Below are 14,157 nucleotides of genomic sequence, written 5' to 3' on the forward strand. Positions count from 1 at the left end.
TGCAGCCTCCTGGGCTCCCTTCCCCTGGCCCCGCCCCCATCCTCTTCCTCCCCGCAGCCCTCCTCCCCTCCCCTTTGGTACCCTCCCCCTTCCTCTCCCCTTTCCCTTCTGAACCCCGCCCTCTGCCTCCCCCACCCCAACGGCCTGTCTTTTGCCCTTTCCTCCCTTCTCCTCCTTTCTTCTCCCCTCCCCCTTTCTCCCATCGGTCTTTCTCCTCTTCCTCTCTTCCCTTCCCTCTCTTCCTCCTCCTCCCCTCCCCCGCCCATTCTCTCAGTCTGTCTCTCTCTCTCCCCCTCCCCCCTCTTCCCCTCCAGCAGCCCCGCCCTCTCCTCTTTAAAAAGCCCCGCCCTCTCCCCTCCAGCAGCCCCGCCCCCGCCCGCCTCCCTCCCTCCCTCTCCCTCTTCCCCTCCCCCTCCCGGCCTCGGCGCCTAGCCCGGCCCCGCCCCGGCGCTGGCGTCACAGTGACGCGCGCGCTCGGCGCAGGCGCAGCGGCCCCGGCCGGCCCTGCCCCCCCCCCCCGCTCCCCCTCCCCCGCCCTCCTCCCTCCTCCCCTGCCCCCTCCCCTGGGCGGCCCCTCCCGCGGCCGTCCGGCTGCCTGCTCAGTGCTATGCTCGGGGCGGGCGCGGGGCGCGCGGGCATCGGGGCGTCGGGGCCGTTGGAGGCGCTGGAGCCGCGGCCGCTGCGGGCGCCGGGACAGGTAAAGGGCGCGGGGTGGGCGCGGGGCGCGGGGGCCCTCCGCCGGGCCGACCCTCCCTCCCGGCCCGGCCCGCCCGGCCCCGCCGGGGAACTTGGCCCCGGCCCGGACTGGGGGGAGCGAGCGGGCCCGAGCCTCGAACCCCGAGCCCCGAGCGCGGCCCGGCCCGGCCCGCTTCGGGGGGCCCAGCGCCGCCGCGGGGAGGGACGGGCCAGAGCACTCCGGACCCCCCAGCCCCGGGGGAACCCGCGTCCCCCTCCCGGGGCTGACCTGCCCCCCCAGATTCCCAGTGACCTGCACCCCCTGTCTTGGAGGGTCCTACCCTCCTCCCCAGGGCTGACCTGTCCCCCTGAGCCCCCCAGTAGTGACCCTGTACCCCCTCCCCAGGGCTGACCTGTTCCCCCCATGACCTGCACCCCCCTCCTCAGGACACGCACCTTCCCCCCAGGACTGACCTTTTCCCTAAACCTTCCACTGACCTGCACCCCCTCCCTAGGACTGACCTGTCCCCCTAAACTTCCGAGTGACCTGCACCCCTTCCCCAGGATACGCACCCTCCTTTTCCTAGGACTGACCTTTCCCCCCCAAACCCTCAGTGACCTGCACCCTTCCCCCGCCCAGGACTGACCTTTTCCCCCAAATCCCCAGTGACCTGCACCACCCCTCCCCCGGACCCGCAACCTCTCTCCAGGACTGACCTGTTCCCCCCCCCCCCAAGCCCCAGTGATTTGCACCCCTCCGCCATGGGGGAGACCTGTGTGCCTCCCTTTCCAGTGACTGACCTGCCCCCTCAAACCCCACTGCATCCCCCTTCCCGGGACCTGCACCCTCTCTGGGGAGAACTGTCTTCCTTCTCCCAGGACTGACCTGTACCCCCAAACCCCGGTGACCTGCATCCCCCTTCCCCGAGGTGCCTTGCACCCTCCCCCTCCAACACTGACCTGCTTGTCCTAACCCCCCCCTTTCCTGAACCCCTTGCTTTGGGGTGTTCTGCATCCCTCCTCAGAGTTTCCTTCTAGCCCCCCCTTTCCCAGCCCGAAGTGACCTAGAAGTCCCCCCCATCTCCTGCAGACCCTTCACTCCCCGGGATCTCTTACAAGCCCCCCCACCCTTTGCCCGGTCACCTGCTTGGTGGCCTCCTCCCTTGCGGTCCTTGCGCCTCTGGGTCCCCCTCCCCGCCCCCCCCCCCCAGACCAGGGGCTGAGGATGCCCAGCGATGCTGTGCCCTTGCCGGCTGCTCCCTCCCCCCAACCCTCCTGCCAAGGTTCAGACTTGAGTGCTGCGGAATTGCGGTATCCATCCCTTCATCCCTCCATCCTCCTCCCCTCCTCCCTGGTGGTGTTTTCTTCCGTGGCCCCCAGGGGGACAGCACTGCGCTTGAGGCCCTCTGGGGCTGTGCCTGCCAGCTGGCTTTACCCTCGCTCCGATGGGCCCATCCGAGCCTCCAGAAGAGGCTGGTCCCCTTCCACCAGAGGAGAGTCAGCCTTAGCAGAGGATGTTGTCCCCTGCAGAGAAAGCCCAGCAGGGGCTGAGGAAGCAAGGGAGGGGCCCTGGGGATCTTGGGGAGCCAGTGGCAGACTTCCCTTCTGGATGAGGAACTGCAGGGTTCTTGTCCCAAGCATTCACCTGTTCCTTTCTGGCCTGGAGCAGAGCCCTCTCCTGCCCCTCGCCCCTCACCCTGGGCAACAGGGGCCCATCCCAGAACCGTGGCTTGGGACTCACCCATTTAACCAGTCGAAACAGTTTGGTCCCATTAACGTTATAGGAGGAGACTGTGGACTGATTTATTTTTAAAGTAAAATTTGGCAAATACTGTGAAATAAAATAAGTTATTTAAAAAGCCTCAAATTCCAAACTTTATTAGTGAAATCAAGTTTCTTTTCCCTTTCAGTTTCTCTTGAGAATTCCTAAAATCCTTTAAATTTATGATTTCTATGGAGCTAGATTGTTAAGCTCTAATGTAACCAGGTGAATCTTTTTTTTTTTGTAAGATCATAAATCCTTGTACTTAACCTTTTGCCCAAAGATTTCAAGGAGCCCAGTTGGGCGAGTCTCCAGATTGCCTGGGCAAGAAAATCAGGGACAGTGTCCAGGTGTCATTCCCATTTCACAGATGTGAAAACCCCAAGGTCACGTCTAGGAGCTGTGTATGTAGGGAACAGAAACCCAGGTTTTTGCTTCTGAGCCTAAAGACTTGGCCTTTGACTTCGAAATCCCCTTGATTTTTTACAAGCTCAGATTTCCTGTTTTACTTCTCTGAAAATTACTGTCAATCCCTGTCCTTTACAAGTAAGTGATTAGTCAACCAACCCCTTCTGAATTCTATTGCAAGAGGCATCGAGGAGAGTCTAGTGCATGAATTGAAAGTTAGACTGTTAGACCATTATATTATTGTATGCCCGTTTTTCTAAACCAGAGACACAGGGGTCCTCATGGTTCACATTTAATTTCATAATCTTAAGAGGCTTCCAAATGGACTTTAAAAATGGAAATGCCTTTTTGTACCCAGTTTAAAGAAATATTTCCCCTCGGAGAGAATTTATTGCAGGTGTTTACCATAGCTCTTCACCCAAACAAAGAAAAACTAAAAGTGAAACTAAATGAGAAAAGGGGGTTATTTATTGACAGTATTATTGAATGCCCACAATTCTCAAGGCACTCGATGGTACAACGAAGACATGATTTCTTCCATGTAAGAGCTTGTTGTAATCTTAAGAGCTCATTAAACAGCCTAAAGCTGAAAAAAGCATTCTTATTTGAATTATTTTCATGTTTTAGTATTTTAGGAATTAGAAACAGGTGAGGGCATGTAAAGACTTTTCATCTGACTGCATTTTCTCAGTATTTTGGTTGTCATCCAGTAAGAAGCATATTTAGCCAAGACATTCTGAAAAGAAAAAAAATATTAGGCCTCAGGTCCTTACAAATTTCTATTAAGTTACAAGTATTTACCCCCAGTAAATAGGAAGAGTCCAGGAGGATCTGCAGTGAGGAAACCTAGATTTGAACATCTGTTCCCATTAGTTTACCTCATGGTCAGCAAGCCTTCCCACTTGGGTGAGCCTCAGTTTTTCTTATCTGTAAAATGGAGAGATACAATTTGTAATATTGTCACTCAGAGGTTTTTGTAGAAGGTAGTTCGTTCCATGTAAAGGTGCTTTGAGTTCCTATCATGGAGGATACCTGGAGATTTCTGGGCTTTAGGGGAGATGCTATTTCAACTCTTCAGGTCCACAAACTAGCCTTCAAGGCCAGAGCTGGGAGCCTGCAAGACCCGGGTCCAGGTTGGACCTCTGCGTGATTCTGGACGAGTCACTCGACCTCTTAGTTCTCTAGGTAGTGCTCTGAGGCTGCAGATGGCAGCCAGGGCATGGCCCTGCATTGGAAGAAGGAGTTTGCCCCTCCCAGAGTTCCTAGGAGCAGTGAAGTCACAAGTGCAACTGCCATCCCTGTGACTGCCAGATCATTTGGAATGATCACTTGGTATTTATTGTCTTTCCACTGTACGCAGTTGCCATTAAGAGAAGGTGGCCCTTCCTTTGGGGGAGGGGGAAGTCTGACCCGTGAGTGTGGCGCCTCTTATCTAAATAGTGACATCATAACCCTGGGTGTCAGCTGCAGCTGATGCGATCTGAGGCAAGTTACACAACCGTGGTAGGCCTCAGTTTCCCCATCCAGAGAATAGGGTGATTCAGCTGTCCATTTCCTGAATGAGTTTCTGGCCTATCATAGTTCTTTGTGATTGAATTTGCTTTGGAACTGTAAGGGACCACTCTTGCTCTGGTGCTAGGCCACTGACTTGGACTTGCATTCATGGCAGAGTTCTAGAACTTGTTATAAAGGAATGATGTGGTTGGTGAGTGCTTGGATAGGGCTCAGCCTATGGTTAACCCAGAACCGGTCGTCCGAGACCAGCTTCAGCTCATGCTTTGATGGGCTTTCTAGACCGCTCCGGTGGGGGATGCCTTTGACCAAGGCGCCATCATGCTCACATCAGTAGCAGACCAAAGAACCTGGGCTCCTGATGATTGGACATTTCTCTGTGGACCCTTTTAATGGGAAAAACAGCAATGCCTTTTTCATACTTAATTATAGATAGAGGGACCAGAGAAAGTACGGCTCTAGCTTAAATTCATTTGTTCTATGAGGCCTCTTAACATTCCAAAGGGTTCCATGCAATAGAAGACATCAAAGCTGAGGGTTAGAGCAGAAATAATATTGGATTGGTTGTGTGAGAGGTCTGTGTTTGAGTCCCAGCTCTGTGACCTCCAGAGCTATCAGTTCCCTGTATGTAAAATGGAAACAGTGATGTACATTCCATAATTTAACACTCAGGGCTGTTGTGAAGTGTGAGATTTAAAATTGGATATTAGATCATAAATCTCCCCTACTTAACCTTTCCCTTAATTTATCTCCCAAACTAGTAAATGGAAGCAGGTTTTGGTTTTCTAGATAGACCTTTTTATTTATAGTTATGATAGTCACAAGGTGATGTTGGTTAGAAGGATAGGAAAGTAGAAACACAATACAAATCGTCTTAAGTCTAAGCTTAGTCTATATTCCTTATAACAACTCACCAAACCGACAAGGCCACCAACCGACAAGGCCACCAACCGACAAGGCCACCTTTGGAGAGAGAGAGTCCGTGCCGCGCCGTCAGGAGTCCCGCCAAGCAGGCAAAAAGGCCTCTCTCCTCTTCTCCACCCCGGAAGTCCAAAAAAAACCCGGCAGGCAGTCTGACATGCGCAGCAGGCGCACTGTACCTGGCAGGCAGTCTGACATGCGCAGCAGGCGGACTGTACCCGGCAGGCAGTCTGACATGCGCAGCAGGCGGACTGTTCATCTCCTCCCCAAAAGGGTGGTCCTTGAAAAACTGGCGTCTTTCAGTTATCCTAACCGACTGTTAAAAACTTTCATATTTTACCACATTTCCCCCCTTTGCTTCCTCAAGAAACGGAATGTTTCCTTGATGGAACAGTAAAAAGAATATAATAACTTTTGCTGACTAATAATATGCGAACAACAATACAGAAAAGGAAGAGAGGAAAGTTTTGTCCAGAGGGGCGATTTTTTTTTTTCCTCATGAACCGACGCTTTGACATTAGTCTTGCAAAGGGAGAGCCTCTGCAGAGAGTACATGTTACAGATAGTATATAACAGAAAGGAGATAGTAAAAGCTAATAAAGCAAAACAGTTCATATAAAGTCTCTGAGTTCTCTTGTCTTCTTGAAGTGGTAAGATGTCATCAGGAGGAAACTGGATTCTGGTCTGGAAAACTGGATTCTGGACTCTGGTCTGGAAAGCTGGATTATCTTCTTTAACTGTTTGAATTGCTGTATTTTTAAAACCTTAGCATAGCATTGTCAATGATCAAATTAATAAATTCCATTACATTCCCTCCTTTATATGGTTAGACTTGTAATAGAGGGTTGAGGTAGTTATGCAATGTGTAACACTTTTTACCACCATGTGTCTGGATCAAAGCCAAATTTAGTATGTGTTCATGACACCTGAAAATGTTATGGAAAGGTTATCATACCATATCTCATGGTTCTGAGACAGCCAGTGATTGTGCTAGGCCACAGGTGAATTCAACTGAGTGAGATAAAAAGATAAATAAGTTCAGTTAAATTAGGTTAAATTAGGAGGGAGAGAGGATGAATACTGGACTGTGCCTAGTAATTGTGCTCTACATAGTCACCATCATAAGCAAACCATGGACTTACGTATACCTGTCTCTCCTTTTGTTGCACATATATTCTCTCCAGGGCCTGCGTCAGAGTTCACAGCAAGTTAGTCTCTGAAATGATAAGTTTCCATATTTCTGAAATCTCATTAATTTCACCAAAGACAATATGATGGTAAAAATGTGTGCTATGCTGCATAACTGAGAATATATTAGTGATATATACAATAATTCCAAACCATACCCAGAGTATAATGACATATAAATAATAAACGAATGTAAATAGCTGATTATATTAGACATTGTTACATAATCTTCTTTTAGACATTATTACATAATCTTCTTTTAGCAAGTAGACCACATCATCTTATACATGAATTCTCTGGTATAACAGTAGCAGATACTTAAAGTGGTGATTAATTCATCAAAAAGAAATAAGACTTCAATTAGCAAGATTCAATATTCAATGTTTTCAGTGAGGTATCAAGCAATTTCTGGTACTTTTTAGTTAAACAGAACAACATACAAGAGAAAGGAGAAAAATAAATAAATAAAACAAAACTCATTAGAACTCATGGTTCTCTCAAAAAGAAAGAGTAAATAAAAAAAAGAAGAATTCTGGTAGCTTCTGAGGCCCGATAGCCTCACCCACAGCATATACTTAAAATGTCTTTGAATAATCACTTAGTTTACAAAATTTAGTTTTAAAGAAAAGCAAAAGAAACAAAAGTAAAAAAAAAACCAAAGCAAAACCAAAAATAAAAAATAAAAAGCAAAAGATTCGCTAAGCACCCTTTTGTGCTCTTAAAGAACTTAAAGGTGCAGTCAATTCCAGGTCTTTTCAGTGCCTTTCAAAAGTCAAAACAAAAACAAAAAAACCCAAAAATTAATAAAAAAAAAAAATAGTTGAGGTAGGCCAGAAAACTAGGCCATGTACTTCAGTGCTTTTGCCTGTAGAAGGAAATGCTTGTTAAATTATAAGGTATTTAAGCTGCTAGAGTTTGGGGTATGCCACATTGTTTTAACTGGTTCCCCAATTCTCTGCATGCCAAAGTGGCAGGGGTTTCTGAATTGTCATTGATCTTTCTAATGCTGTCATAATGTTCTTTATGGTAGAAAATGTGGAGTTCTGTAGCATCAGTTTTGTCTGTGCCACTGATTTTCAATAAAGGCTGATTTAATTGATGAACCACAACATTCAGCTGATGCTGCTTAGCAAATGCTACAATTGTATCATTTCCTCCCCACTTTCCAAATTTCTTTAATTCATCAACATATTCTTCAAAAGGGGAGTCATTTACTATAAAAGACTCAAACTCTTGTCTATGGTTAATCATATAAGAAGCAGCTTCTTGTCTGTGTCTGAGATGATTTCTACAGTGACCTTCTAGCTGGTCTGCTAAAGCCCTAAAAAGGCAATTTCCGTCTCCTGATACTTTACGAAGACTGAGTCCCAAAGCATTTAACTGATCAGTGGGATTCTTAAATGGGAACTTCCTGTTTCCTCTGAACTTTCTTTGCTCTTTAACAGTTGCTATCGTTAGGGTTTTTACCTCTTTAGCGTCTACCTCAGGTCTATCTGAAATCTCTTCACCTATGAATGGTGCAGGCTTTATATGAGAGCAATGAATCCATGAGTCTTTTTCACCAATTTTAATGGCGGTAGGAGTTGTCAATAATACCTGAAAAGGTCCTTCCCAGGCAGGTTGAGTTCCACTGGTTCTCTGAAAATTCTTTACATATATTTTATCTCCTGGGTTGAAGTTATGCAATGAAAAGTCTAATGGTCCTGCCTGGACCACAGCTCCTGCCTCATGGAGTTCACGTAGCCTGGTCTGTAATTCCTGTATATAGGAAGCAACAGAAGTATCACCTCCCACCAGTGATGTATAAACTGGGGAAAAAGTTTTAGCTTGGATAGGAGGGTGACCAAAAAGCATTTCATAAGGAGATATATGAAGTTCTCCTCTTGGTCTACTTCGTAGATAGAATAATGCCAATGGTAGAACATCAGGCCATTTCAAATGGGTTTCAGTACATAATTTGCCAATCATACTCTTAAGCTCTTTATTCATACGTTCGACTTGGCCTGAACTTTGTGGATGGTAGGGCGTGTGGAATTTTGGAGTCACTCCCAAGAAAGAGTAGATTTGGGATAAAATCGAATCAGTGAAATGTGTGCCTTTGTCAGAATCGATGCGGGCTGGTGGGCCAAAACGAGGTACTATCTCTTTAAGAAGAATTTTGGCAACAAAGGCAGCTGTGGCTCGGGGGCTGGGAAAGGCCTCCACCCACCGAGTGAGCTGATCAACTATAACAAGGCAAAATTTATAATGTCCTGCTTTTGGCATAGTAATATAATCAATTTGTAAGTGCTCAAAAGGTGTATATGCTAGAGGACGCCCTCCATAAGCTTTGGCCTTAAAAGCATACTGATTATAAGACTGACATGTGGAGCAGCCCGAGCAGATTCGAGATGCTGTATTAGTCACACCTGGTGCTATCCAGGTTCTCTTAATAGAGTCTACAATGCCTTGTGTACCAAAATGGCCTTTTCTGTGAACAGAGAGGCATACCTGGTGGTAGAATTTCCGGGGAAGAAATGGCTTACCTTCCGGAGACACCCAGATGCCATTGATCTGTTTCGCCTTAAATTTCTTTTTCCACTTTTCTACTTCAGAATCGTCATAGGTTAGGTTGGAAGGAATATCCTCAGAAGGTGAAAGGTTAAATACATGTTCAGGAGCTTCTAATGCAGCAAGCTTGGCTGCAGAATCGGCTCGTGCATTTCCCTTTGAAACAGGGTCACTATTCCCTGTGTGGGCAGGGCAATGTACAACGGCTAGGGAAGAAGGCAGTTTTAGGGCATCTAAGAGGTCCTTGATAAGGTCCCCATTGGCAATAGCCTTGCCCGAGGATGTTAGAAAGCCTCGTTGACGCCAAATCATACCAATAAAGTGGCATATGCCAAAGCCATATTTCGAGTCAGTAAAAATGGTGGCACTCTTATCTTTAGCTATATTACAGGCCTGTGTAAGAGCCACAAGTTCAGCAGCCTGTGCACTAAAATGGGAAGGCAGAGAAGCTGCCCAGAGGGTGTCATAATCAGAAACTACAGCAGCTCCAGTAAAACGGGTTCCCTCTCTCATAAATGAGGAACCATCTGTATAGAGGACAAGATCAGGATTTTCTAAAGGTGTATCAAAAAGATCATCACGGGGTTTTTCAGCCATATCAACTAAAGAAGCACAGTCATGCAACGGTTCCCCCGAGAATGGTAAATTAGGGAGTAGTGTTGCTGGATTAAGAACTGTGCAGCGTTTTAAAGTGATATTCTCATTACCTAACAGGGTTATTTCATACTTAGCCAGCCTTTGATCTGAAAAGGCTTGTGTCCTGTGACGTAGTAAGAGAGCCTCCACTTCGTGAGGGCATTGCACAGTTAGAGGGTTACCTAGGACCAAATCAGAGGCTTTTTCTACCAAAAGCGCTGTGGCCGCCACTGCTCTAAGGCAAGGTGGCACTCCAGCCGCTACAGGGTCCAGCTGAATTGAATAGTAGGCTATAGGACGCTGGTTAGGCCCCAGTGACTGAGTCAGGACTCCAGAAGCCACCCCCCTTTGTTCATGCACAAAGAGAGTGAAAGGCTTACTATAATCTGGCAGTCCTAGGGCAGGTGCTGATAACAAGGCCCGTTTTAATTCTTTTATGGCTGAGAGATGCTGGGGATCCAACTGTAAAATGTCTGGAACAGAACTTTTTGTAAGAGCTATGAGGGGTTTAGTAATTTCACCAAAAGAGGGTATCCATTGTCTACAGTACCCAGCTGCTCCCAGAATGGCTCTCAACTGCCTCTTAGTAGTGGGGGCAGAGAGTTGTTGAATGGCCTGGACTCGCTTAGAAGAGACAGAGTGAGTTCCAGCAGCCAAAATAAATCCTAAATATTCTACCTGGGGCAAACACCATTGTACCTTTGTCTTAGAAACCTTGTGTCCTCTCTTGTGCAGCTCCAGCAGTAAGTGACGGCTATCTTCCTGACAAATTTCAGCATTAGGAGAGGCCAAAAGTAAGTCATCAACATATTGTACTAGTGTGGAGGCTTTAAAGGTAATAGAGGCCAGATCCTGCTGTAAAATTTGGGAAAATAATGTGGGACTGTCTACAAATCCCTGTGGGAGTCTAGTCCAGGTCCACTGTCTATTTTTCCAGGTAAAAGCAAATAAATATTGGAAGTCCTCATGTACTGGTATGGAGAAAAAGGCAGAGCAAAGGTCTACCACTGTGAAACATGTAGATTCATAGGGAATTGAGGAAATTATCATAGCCGGATTTGCGACTATAGAATGTCTAGGAATAACATAATTATTAATCGCTCTAAGATCTTGCACAAAACGATAAACAGGTTTACCATCTGGCCCAGGCTTGGGTTTTTTAACTGGCAAAATGGGAGTATTGCATGGAGAGTGATGACATGGAATAATAATACCCTGGCTTTTCAAAGCCTCAATTATAGGGGTGATCCCTTCTATTGCTTCCCTAGACAATGGATACTGTGGAATGGAGGGGGGTGGTCCCCCCTTAACTTTAAAGGTAACAGGCATGGCAGACTTAAGGAGCCCCACCTCATTAGGGGATGAGGCCCATAAAGACTCAGGAATGTCAGAGGGGATTTTGGATACCTCCCCTGCTGTTCCTTGAGCTTCTGTAAGTAAAATTGGTAATAAATGAACAGTATCCTCTGGCAATTGTAGGGAGACACCCCCATCTGGAGCACAAGATATGGTTGCTCTAAGCTTGCAAAGGAGATCACGACCTAATAAATTTACAGGGGCATCAGGCATGAGTAAAAATGAATGTTCTACTGTTAAGGGCCCCATAGATACCATGCGAGGATTCAATTTTGCCACTCTCTGGCTCTTTCCTGAGACTCCCACTACATTCAAATATCCTACAGGTCTACACCCAGCATCTGGTTTGCTTACTAATACTGATTTAGAGGCTCCTGTGTCTAGCAGACAATCATAATAAGTCTCCCCCACTTTTAAGGTGACATGTGGTTCATTACTCTGGGGAGGTGAATGGACTGGCACAAGGGCATTCAAAAAATCCGGATCTGGGAATATATGGCTTTCATTATCTATGTTCCATTCCTCCCCAAGACACCATCATTCCTGTGTCCTCTTCTGAGGGGGGTCTTGGTTACCATTATTCTGGTACTGCCTTTCTGTATTCCTCCAAAAAGATCTATTTCTATTTTGATTTCGCCTGTAATTAGAATTAGAATTTCTTCTCCAAGTCCTACATTCTCTCAATTCATGCCCCTCCTTACGACAGTAACAACACACCTTAGTGTCCTTGCTCCGGTATCCACATGGCTGACTAGTAATCGCTGGTGCCAGAATGCTCTGTTTAGGGTGATCTGGATCTTCCTCACGTGAGTCAAAGACATAATTTGCAAGTTCCTTAATTCTATCTACTGAGAGATTTCTCCAGTCTGGACATTGTTTCAGAAAGTATCTGCGTATTTCTGGCAGTGAATTATAAACAAATGTGTTGAGAATGATACAGGAATCTCTTAAATCTACTGGATCCAATCTGGTGTACTGTCTAGCGGCCTCACAAAGTCTATCATAAAATCTGTTTGGTCTTTCATTAGCCTCCTGAGGTAGGCTTAAAAATTTCTGCCAGTTTTCTGGTTTTCTAGAGCAAGATTCCATTCCCTTCAGAAGTGTTTCTCTAGCATCTTTTAATCTTTGGAAATCCCTATCATCATTATAATTCCACTCTGGATCCTTTAGAGGCCATTCCACATCGGCCTTACCTTTCGCAACAAGGGCATTTCCTGCTGAGATAACATCTGTAATCTCAGTTGGGGACAGTAAAGTTTCCAAAAGGCAAGTAACATCAGCCCAACTGGGTTGATATGCATTAAATATAGTCCTTAACTGTGAAATTACAGTGTTAGGATTTTTCTCAAAACTAGGGATGATTGATTTCCATGCGCTCAAGTCACTTGGTCTAAAGGGGCTATATTTTCTGACTTGAATTGGCACTCCCTTCTTACTATGTTCTATAGCTTCCTGCAGAGGGAGTAGTTTCTGCTGATCTGATTCTGAACTTGGATCATCTCTAGTAGAAACAGCCATTTTGAGGTCTCTCTCCATATGTGAGAATTTCATTTCGAGGTCTCTCTCCATATGTGAGAATTTCCCCCATATCATAACAATGATAATAACAAAAACAATGATAATAACAAAAACAAAAAAAAACCAAAAAAAAATAAAATCCTTAGTCGTATGAACTATGGATGTGGTATTAAAAGGTATTTCAATTGCAGGCATAAAATTTCTACTTATATTAAACGTATTTTCCCAAAGATTCTCACGTATACTATTATACAAAAAACTTTTTGCTGCCTGAATGAGGAAAAAACCAATAATGTTATGAAGGACCATTGAGTAAACTATTCCTCTAAGTCGGGATGTTATGCTGTCCCAATACATTCCGATGAGAAAAATCAAAGGGATAGTAGAATATTCGAGCATCTTGCCCTTTAAACTGGGCTGGCTTTTCTGTTTAAAGCAAGACTCTTAGAGGCTTAAAGTCTTTAAGGGAGATTAGACAAAGGGAAAGTCCGTGGGGGGGGGGGGGTAATTTGGAAAATCCACCGAATTGGCCGGCTTATGGCCAAACTAGGGAGGGTGGGAGGGTCCTTAAGGTCCCTTCGGGGTCGCCAAAACTGTGAGATTTAAAATTGGATATTAGATCATAAATCTCCCCTACTTAACCTTTCCCTTAATTTATCTCCCAAACTAGTAAATGGAAGCAGGTTTTGGTTTTCTAGATAGACCTTTTTATTTATAGTTATGATAGTCACAAGGTGATGTTGGTTAGAAGGATAGGAAAGTAGAAACACAATACAAATCGTCTTAAGTCTAAGCTTAGTCTATATTCCTTATAACAACTCACCAAACCGACAAGGCCACCAACCGACAAGGCCACCAACCGACAAGGCCACCTTTGGAGAGAGAGAGTCCGTGCCGCGCCGTCAGGAGTCCCGCCAAGCAGGCAAAAAGGCCTCTCTCCTCTTCTCCACCCCGGAAGTCCAAAAAAAACCCGGCAGGCAGTCTGACATGCGCAGCAGGCGCACTGTACCTGGCAGGCAGTCTGACATGCGCAGCAGGCGGACTGTACCCGGCAGGCAGTCTGACATGCGCAGCAGGCGGACTGTTCATCTCCTCCCCAAAAGGGTGGTCCTTGAAAAACTGGCGTCTTTCAGTTATCCTAACCGACTGTTAAAAACTTTCATATTTTACCACAGAAGAAAATATCTTGTGGACTCTAAGTATCATAGAAATGTGGCTCGTGGGGCAGCTAGGTGGCGCAGTGGATAGAGCACTGGCCCTGGATTCAGGAGGACCTGAGTTTAAATTTGGCCTCAGACACTTGGCACTTACTAGCTGGGTGACCCTGGGCAAGTCACTTAACCCCAATTGCCTCACCAAAAAAAAAAAAAAAAGACATATGGCTCATTGTGGTTAAGTGGTCCCATTGATGGATGAGATGAATTGACCTGCAGTTCCACTGGAGCACAGAGTCTTCTTTGGTGGTAGGATTCTTCTCCATGTCTTTAGGTACATCTCCCATAAAGGTCCCCCCCCTCCCCGTTCCCAGTCTATTGGGCTCCTCCATTCTTTAAAGTATTTCCATTGTCTGGTCTTTCCAGTGGTGTGCAGACTTGGTCTTTGGACAAAGAATAAAATGAAGAAGGCTTCAG

The 14,157-nt window shown here is 46.3% G+C and overlaps 1 protein-coding gene across 2 annotated transcripts in view; it reads left to right on the forward strand.

The window, feature by feature from the left end:
• The first annotated feature begins 576 nt into the window (after nt 1–576).
• SNRK (SNF related kinase) overlaps nt 577–14,157 on the forward strand; it is a 59,664-nt gene continuing 46,083 nt past the window's right edge. Inside the window, exon 1 of one of the 2 annotated variants that reach the window (XM_043966470.1) lies at nt 577–697. The gene's annotated coding sequence lies outside the window, so the exon portion shown is untranslated. The remainder of the gene's footprint in view (nt 698–14,157) is intronic. The other variant, XM_043966471.1, reaches the window with a different exon arrangement.

This window comes from Dromiciops gliroides, chromosome 5, assembly GCF_019393635.1.
Source record: "Dromiciops gliroides isolate mDroGli1 chromosome 5, mDroGli1.pri, whole genome shotgun sequence".
In the NCBI taxonomy this organism is placed as follows: Eukaryota; Metazoa; Chordata; class Mammalia; order Microbiotheria; family Microbiotheriidae; genus Dromiciops; species Dromiciops gliroides.